Raw genomic sequence first — 8,635 nt, 5'->3', positions numbered from 1 at the left:
TGCATTCCGCTATTTGCCACATGTCTACAAGGGAATTTCTTCAGAGTGCAAAGAAACCCGTGAACTACTGAAATATTATAAGTCTTTCCATGAGATGTCAGCCAAGAGATTCAGTATAATCACAGTGGCTACAGTGCTTATTTTCCTCCTAAAGATACAGCTCTCAATGCAAGCGCTGCTTAATGGTGAAGTCTTTCAGCTTTCTATTTTATTGTCTCTTGTACCTTAAGGCAGCCATTTATGCAGAAAAATGGCATCCTTTCATTATTGGTATTCAATCATGCTCTAAGTTGTATATTGTTGCAGTCTGCCATTGTTTGGAGTTAGTATCCTTATTTCAATTGCTCAGAATAGGTAATCTGACTTATACAGGGAAGAGGAATTTGTCCTCTGATTTAATTGGCATTACAGACTTCTTGCATGCTCAGTATGCTTTGATTTGTGATTTTTATTTCTCATAAAATGAAGCAGAGACTGGCCCTTTCAGAGTTAGTGTAAGCATCACACCTTTCCGTCTGCCTGTTTATTTTTAAACCAGAGAGAAAAAAATCAATCCCTGTAAAGCACCCTACACTAGAGGTCATTCTCTTATATTGGAAACAAGACTCGTTTCAGGAAGTTGGCACTCCTCACTCTCCTTTTAGGAGTCAGTATTCATCAAGTCAATGACTCCTACAGTGACATCTGCATTATTTATTTGTCCTGTGATTCTTACCCAGAGGCTTTCAACTGCGCTGTTGCCAACTGTGAGCTCCAGACATTCTATCCCTTCCACTACATACAATGCCATTGCTTCACCTCTTCTGCCCAATCCCTCTTGAAGAGCCTGTAACCATCCAACAGGGCACTCCAGTCACAGGACTTATCCTACCAGACTTCACTTTTGCTAATGGTGCCAAATCTCTGGGCTTGGGTCAAAGCTTTGAGCTCCTCTTGTTTGTTCCTTATGCTATATGCATTAGTGTAGAAACATTTCAGGCAAGGTTCATTGTAGCCAACACCTCGTGAAAGCAGATTGAGGGACCCCATTAGTGCTTGTTTCCTCAGGTTTTGGCACACCATCCCATTGCTTATGGCTGGCAAGGCTGCTATTTTCCCTTTACCCTTTCCAAGTTATTTTTTTTCTGCAGCTCTGGATGATTCAGTTATTGAAGAAGCTTAGAAACATCCAGTCAGGGGTGCTTCTCCAAAGTAACCACAAATGGAGACTAATTCCTGATGGGAAAGAAGAGTGGGACCTGGTGATGAGCTCACAGGAGCTGAGGCACAGGCACATCTGCTCTCAAAAGGATAGCTTAAAGCTCTGCATTGAGAACTTTCTTGAGAGCAAAAGAGACCTACAGCAGCATAACTTTGGCTGGAAAAGGATGCAGAGAAGGGAAGGAGTCCACGCAACACTTACCTGCCTCCGAAAGCGATGACAGGGCAGTCTGCAGCACCAAACTGCTGCTTAAGCTCAGTAATGAGCACTGAATAGGCAGCAAAGGCTTGTTCCACAGTGAGCAGAGCAGTGTTCTTCAACTGTGTTGACTCAAGTCCAAAGGGAAGAGACTTCCCATAGTACCTCTGAAACGAAAGAGACACACTATGACAACGCTGGTCTGGGTCTTCTCTACTTTCACCATAGAGCTGGGCTAAGTGTGCACTAATACGAAGAGATAACAGAGTATGAGACATCCTCTAACTTGTCCATAACTGAGGAAGTGCCTTGTCTCCTGCATCTGATACACAGACACTCGCAGGACAGATCATGGAGTGGATGGTCAGGACATGACAGCTGCTTCAGTGGGCACCAAGTGGGTTCTCAGCACGTGCATCTCTCCTGAAGTTCCCAGCTACAAAAGGGAACAGGATAATCTCTTCATGCCTAAGATGACAGATAGTAAATTTAATAGAGTAGTGTGGGAAAGGTTGGCTTGGGACTTTGCAGGGTAGAGAGATTAAATATTATCCAAACAAAGTATCTCTCTACTCCAACATGGAGTTTAAGGCCTGTAGAAACTACTTACAAAAGCAAATCATTCAAGGCATAGGCTGTACTGAAACAGCAGTCTGTATCCTGGAGTGCTGGGAGGCATAGTAAAAAATTACTAAAGCCATGATTACGGAAAGAAGATCTGCTGTCATGGGGAGAAAGCTTCCTGGTCCGACTCAGCTCCACGGCAAGAAATGGTACCACTATTCCACACCTGCAGAAAGCTGAATTTGGTAACACTGAACAGAACAGGACTCTAAAGGATGCATAATGACTAAAATACTCACATGTTCAGCAAAAATTACAAGTGCTTGCTGTTCCTCTGCTAATTCAAATATGAAGTCAGAGTTCTGAGCAAAAGTCTAGATGTCACCTTCATTGCCAGTATAGAAAAAGATGGGTCCAAATCCTTTCTTCCAGAACTTTGCTGAGGCAATTGAAAGAAAGAAAATAAAAATTAAAATAAAAAAACCCCAAACCCACAAAAAACACATAATACCCCCAAAAACACAACTAAGAATATGTGCAAGAAATGATCAATTTTTGGTTTTGGGCAGGAGCTTAACAAGGAAGAACTCCGTGAACAGGCTGATTCCTGATCTGGGACTCAAAGGTGTTAGAAAGGCGAGGCTCCAGAAATCTCTCATTTGCGTGGGGGTAAATAAGAGCTTCCATAAAATCACTACATGGCCTGAAAATTTCACTTCTGCCTGAAAAATACCTAAAATCTCAAGTTCTGTAAGTCCTTTGCAGACAGCTGCCTCCCAAAAGAGCAATTTCCCATTTATATACCCTTTTTAGCCCAACTCACTCCAAAACATTTGCATAGCTAAATTTTCACACAAAACTGATATTAGGGAATTGCCTGCATCTTTCTGATACTCCTGCTGTGATGTATAAAGTTGTAACTTACATATCATAGGATGCTTTGAGTTGGGGGGGACCATCAAAGACCATCCAGTTCAAGCCCCCTGCCACAGGCAGAGACACCTCCAAGTAGACCAGGCTGCTCTAAGCCCTGTGCAATCCGGCCTTGAACATTTCCAGAAATGGGGCAGCCACAGCTTCTCTGGGCAACTTGTGCCAGGGCCTCACCACTCCCACAGGGAAGAATGTCTTCCTTACATCCAATCCAAATTCACCATCTGTCAACTTCAAAGCATTGCCCCTTGTCCTATCACTACTGGCTTTGGTAAAAAGCTACTCCCCATGTTTTTCACAAACGTTCTTTAAGTACTGGAAGGCCACAATAAGGTTTGCCCAGAGACTTTTCTTCTCCAGGCTGAACAAACACACTCTCCCAATCTATCTCCAGAGCAGAGGGGTTCCAGCTGTCACGAGACGAGGGTAAGCTTCAGACAAGCCCTGCCTTAGCCTCAAATTTTGGCAACATTTCAAATTTAAGGAATCACTCTGGCTCACAGTTCTAATGACAACAAATCAGATCTACTTATAAAAATGAATTATTTATTAAACAGACAAGAGATAACAGATAAAAGATCTTAACCAGAACTACTCACTCCACAGTATAAAACTAAAGAACTACTAGTCAATAACAGTAAACCACAGAACAGTGCACTATATCAAGGTATCGATATTAAAACTGACAAAAGAAATAGTATTGATTAGGAGTCAAATGTAATTTACTACCAAAATGGCTATAACATAGAGAGATTCCTTCACTCAACCCCTGGGGAGTAACCATGAAGCAGATGTACCTGCTCATGGGAGTAACTCCACACATATCCAGAAAATATATATTTTTTAGCAGATTTCTGCTTTGTGAAAGTTTGGGGTGGCTTTTATAGTTGAAGGTGAACGGCTATCAGTCAGTCAAAATCCAGCTTCTCTTGTCAGTTCTCATGTCAACGGTAAGGTATCTTACCATTGGGAAATACCAGACCAGTGTTAACCCATGGGCCCAAAAAACTTCACAATAACACAGCTTGTCCTGTTTGAGATACCTGACTGGCTAACAAACAACAGATAAGCTCTTGGGAGAGGGTGAGATGCTCTGCTACACCAGCTCTCAGATCATTGCTGGGGCTTCCTCTGGACTCACTCCAGCAGCTCCACACCCTTCTTGTATTGAGGTTCCTGGGCCTGGAGGCAGTTCTACCAGTGGGGTCCCACCCAAGCAGAGGGACAGAATCCCCCCCGACACCTGCTGCCCACACTATGAGGAGGAGCCCAGGATATGCTGATATATGTTATATATGTGTCTTAGGTTAGAAATGGGGGTGTATTCTATTCCTATCTGATGTTATCTTCTGTTAATTGGGCAGTTTTCTTTATTTCTTCCACAACCAATCCTCCTTCTGGGGAGACATCTGCTGTTAATGGGCCAGTGAGTGCCACAGCATGACTGATAAAATTACATCATCCCATCATGAGAAGCTCTGCCCAGAGGGGGGGAACCAAGCATTCCTACCTGGATATAATCAGAGATATAGAAGACCACAGGGAGGCTTTTCCACTGGATTCCCAGAGGAGTAGCTGTCTTCTCCACTGGATTTTTCATAGGAAAAATGTATTTTTCATACATCCTTCGACAAGTTCACTGCTTCAAAAGAACCACATCTGCCACTCCAGGTGGACTGCAGCCACCATTTCAATTGGACTGCTACCAACACCCTGACCAACAGGGTGTCAGGTTGTATTCTGACTCTGTCAGTGTTGTTTTGTATTACTGCATTGTTTATTTTATCTTTATTTTCTTCTCTAATAAAGAACTGCTATTCCTGCTCCCATACCTTTGCCTGAGAGCCCCCTTAATTTCAAAATTTTAGCAATTTGAAGAGAGGGGGTTTACATTTTCCAGTTAAGGGAAGGCTCCTGCCTTCCTTAACAGACACCTGTCTTTTCAAGCAAAGACAATATGTAACACACACGCATATGTGTCTGTGTGTGTACATATATATGATGATACATGAAGATGATGTGCTTCATCCTCAGATCACTTTATAACTGAAGGCAAATTGAGTCTAGCAGGACAAGCTGAGCTGTGATGCTAACTTATCTAACAAACAGTTGCTCTAATGCTTGCTGACTTAGCCTAGTCATAAACTGCACAGGAATTAAGAGAGCTAATAAATAGTTTTCTCCAATGACAAACCTCAGACCATCAGTTAAGTGCTGATTTCGACACAAAGAGACCCTGCACAGCAGTTGTCCCATGGATGTTGCTGTCACATGAGGCTGTTTCTATGAACATAGATGCCCAAATTTAATTCTTGGCATTCTCAGCACAGAATTGACAAAGCCAGATTTAGCTTGAAAGGGGATTTGAAACCTCTCATTAGTGAAACTGCTCCTCTTAATTAACAAAGAGGCCAACTGACTTTGATACATTTGCTTTGGATATTGGGTAGGTAACTGAAGTACTCAGCGTTCTCTTTCCTCTGGCTCTTCTCATATGGCTTAATGGCTCCTGGAGTAAACAACAATCACAGGAGCCAAAACCAAATTAGATGGGCTCACTAGAAAGGTATCTATTTTTAGATTGAAATCCCGGGAAATTGCTAGCTAAACTCAAGAGTATCAGATTCCTTGTTGTGAAATTAGTTTTTAATTTCTTGCTGATAATCTGAAAAGTCTCATTGCACAAAAAACAGTAGAGGGAAATGGAATTACGGGAATTTTGAGTAAGAAGCTCTCTATAAACCAGCAGAACTGCACTGTTAATATTTTACTCCTCACAAATATTATTCAGTTCTGCCCAGGACTCACAGATAAAACATAACACTTTAAAAGAAAACAAATAGAAGTTGCACAGTGCTTTAAACCATGTAATCCCAACATTCTGTTCAAAAAAGGACCACCTAATAGTGAAATCTCAGCCTTGGGCACGCTCTCAAAATTCACTAGTGTGTCCATATCTTTGGGTTGAACTAAATTCATTAATTCATGCCTGGTGAAACACACAACTTGGCACAAGTGCTGAACAAGCTGCAGAGCAACAGGCAATGTGAAGGTGAGCTGGAGCATCTGAAAACCCCAATGCAGCAGGGCACCAAGCCGGGCAGTGCTCATGTCTGTTGCCAAGTCCATGTTGTTGTTCCCAAGTCCACCTTTGCTCTCTCCCTGCAAATTGCTCCCCAATTCCTCTGTATAGGCAGGGTTGAAAACCACGTGACACTGGTTATGGAAATTGCTTTATTTTTAGTCACATGCTGTTTAAAAACGCCTTTTCTCTTTTACTGTCAGTGACACAAAAGTAAGACACAGCTGGCTCCTTGCTGGCAGTGCTCATTGTTTTGCATGGATTAAGCTATCTACAGTTGCACAATTTTAAATAATGCAAACCACTGACCCAAGAGGAGTTACCTTTACTACTAAAAATGATCAGTTACAGAGTGCAACATTTCAGTTGCTATTTGTTTTTCCTGACGCATTCAGAACACTGAATTACATGCACTTTTAAGAGATGCTGGCATCAACTGAAGACGCACACAAAGAGCCATCTCCGGTGCAAGCCTAACACAGCTCCTGCTTCTAGTCTACTCTTGCTCCAGAGAGGCCAGTCCCCACAATCCACTCTGCACCACACAGCAAGAACAGAAGGCAAGGAGCGAATTCCAGACTGGTTGGTGCTGGAAAGGACCTTAAAGTTCCGTCTACTTCCACCCCTCTGCCATGGGCAAGGACATCTTCCACTACCCCAGGGTGCTCCGAACCCTGTCCAGCCTGGCCTTGGACACTGCTAGGGGTGGGGCAGGCACAGCTCCTCTGCATAACCTGTGCCAGGGCCTCCCCACCCTCACAGGGAAGAATTCCTTCCTGATGTGCAGTCTAAGCCTACTCTCAATTTAAAGCCAGCCCCCCTTGTTCTAGAAGTACACGCCCTTGTAAAAAGTGGATGAAAAGGAGAGGAGGATATAGAAAAATGCTGGGGAATGCTTGGCTGGTACAGGGTTGGCCCCTGGCTAACACTGATTTGTGGCTGCCCGGTGCTCTAGCTCCTGCTTTACCTTGGAACAGAGGCAGTTAAAGCTTAAGCAGGAAGGAATCCAGCCCGAAGTCACAGCACCCACGGGACCTACCCGACACCAGGTACCGCTGCGGGAAGGTCTCGTTGCCACAGGTCTCGAAGCTGAAGTGGTCCCGCACCTGCGGGAAGAGCCGCTCCTCCAGGCCGGGCCACACGACCCGGGCAGCTGGAGGGGGCATCATCAGCACAGCGGAAACCGACAACAGGCGCTGTCACCCAGTACGGCACAACCCAGCCTGGGAACCGGGACCCGGGGAGCTCGGAGCGCCCTCCCGGTGCTCCCCAGGCTGGGAGCAAGGCTAGTTCGGGGTCCTGCCCAGGGCCTGGAAAAGCTAGCTGAGGGTCCTGTCCATGGGAGGGCCGGGGATTTAGCCGAAGAAGGAAGGAGGGGGTCAGGCAGAGTGATCCGGCCCGAGGAGCAGAGGGGACAGGCAGAAGGGTCCGGCTCGAAACACCCACCGGCAGCGGCGGGAGCAGCGGCAGCGACTCCATAGCAGCGGCTCCGCCTGCACCACAGAGCGAGCGCGGCCGCGCACGCACCGGTCACGTGACCCGCCGCTTCGGGATCACGTGCTGACCCGGCGTCCCTTCACGTGACCCCGCGAGCGCCACCCCTGCCGCGGGCTTGTCATGGCGGCTCCAGTTCCCGGCAGGCCGGGCTGGGCCGGGCCGCGCCACTGCGCACTGCAGGGGTTAAAAAATGCGAAAAACGCCAACCGCTTGTTTCTTTAAAATCGTAAAAGTTTATTAGTAATAAAAAAGTTATAAAAATAGTAATAAAATTAGAGTAATAAAAAATTGGACAATGAGGATTAGGACACCACGAGACAATAAAAAGCAAAGCATTACGGACGTGCGGATGTTTTTGGGCACTGAGCTGCCAAAACCATGCCTTGTGAACAAAGGAATAACCCTTAAAAAGCAATAGCCTGTTGCATATTCATGTATCTCATACATGATGTATAAATTCCTTGCAAATCAGTAACTTTTCTGGTTTTTGTCAACTTCTTCCCCTTAATCCTGGTGGTTCCATAAAGATGGAGAGAAGGTAGAAGAATGTCTTTTCCGATAAGGAGGCCGTAACTCTTTATGTGCCCTATCCCTGTTATCTCTGTGCAGAGAGTTTCTTGATTATCTCATCTCTTTCTTGAGCTAACGTAAAACGTAAAAAATAACGTACATCACATAGTTTCTATTTTAACATTATGTTATAACCTAAAACTATAATTAACACGCTACTTAAGAGAATTAATACAGTATAACTTTCTAACATAACACATATAATATTCATTTTAATATTTGTGAAAAGCCAATCATAAAATACGCATTTTTCACAAAGGGTAGCAGATGTGGGAAGCCAGTGCTGTATTTTGCACCTCTGGTAAAGGTTACCTGGCCACTCCATCCTGTGTACACGTAGGTCAGAGCTAGGAGAAGGAGGCATCTCCTCCCCGATCAGGTGTTTGTTGTGGTCCTGAAACAGAGATTTTTAGAGTTAACAAAATGAATTAAGCATTTTAATTTAGCTTGTAGAGTTATGTGTTAAATTTTAACCTTTTACTTAAGAAACCTCTGCCTGGTACAAAGGGCATAGGAAAATGCAAATTTCTGAAGCTTCTTGCATAAAGAACAATACCAGAGGAGGCAAAGAACCCAGGTAAAGAAGCTCC

The 8,635-nt window shown here is 44.4% G+C and overlaps 1 long non-coding RNA gene across 1 annotated transcript; it reads right to left on the bottom strand.

The window, feature by feature from the left end:
• Positions 1-277: 277 nt before the first annotated feature.
• Positions 278-7,418, bottom strand: LOC128794423 (uncharacterized). Its single transcript, XR_008433087.1, has 4 exons — positions 7,018-7,418; positions 2,263-2,402; positions 1,403-1,566; positions 278-1,215 (listed from the first exon to the last, which is right to left on the bottom strand). It is a non-coding gene; the product is annotated as an uncharacterized LOC128794423 (long non-coding RNA).
• Positions 7,419-8,635: the final 1,217 nt, after the last annotated feature.

This window comes from Vidua chalybeata, chromosome 13 (genome assembly GCF_026979565.1).
Source record: "Vidua chalybeata isolate OUT-0048 chromosome 13, bVidCha1 merged haplotype, whole genome shotgun sequence".
Classification (NCBI taxonomy): Eukaryota; Metazoa; Chordata; class Aves; order Passeriformes; family Viduidae; genus Vidua; species Vidua chalybeata.
Note: the sequence above shows the minus strand (reverse complement) of the source record. Positions and strands in the feature narration are given on the sequence as shown.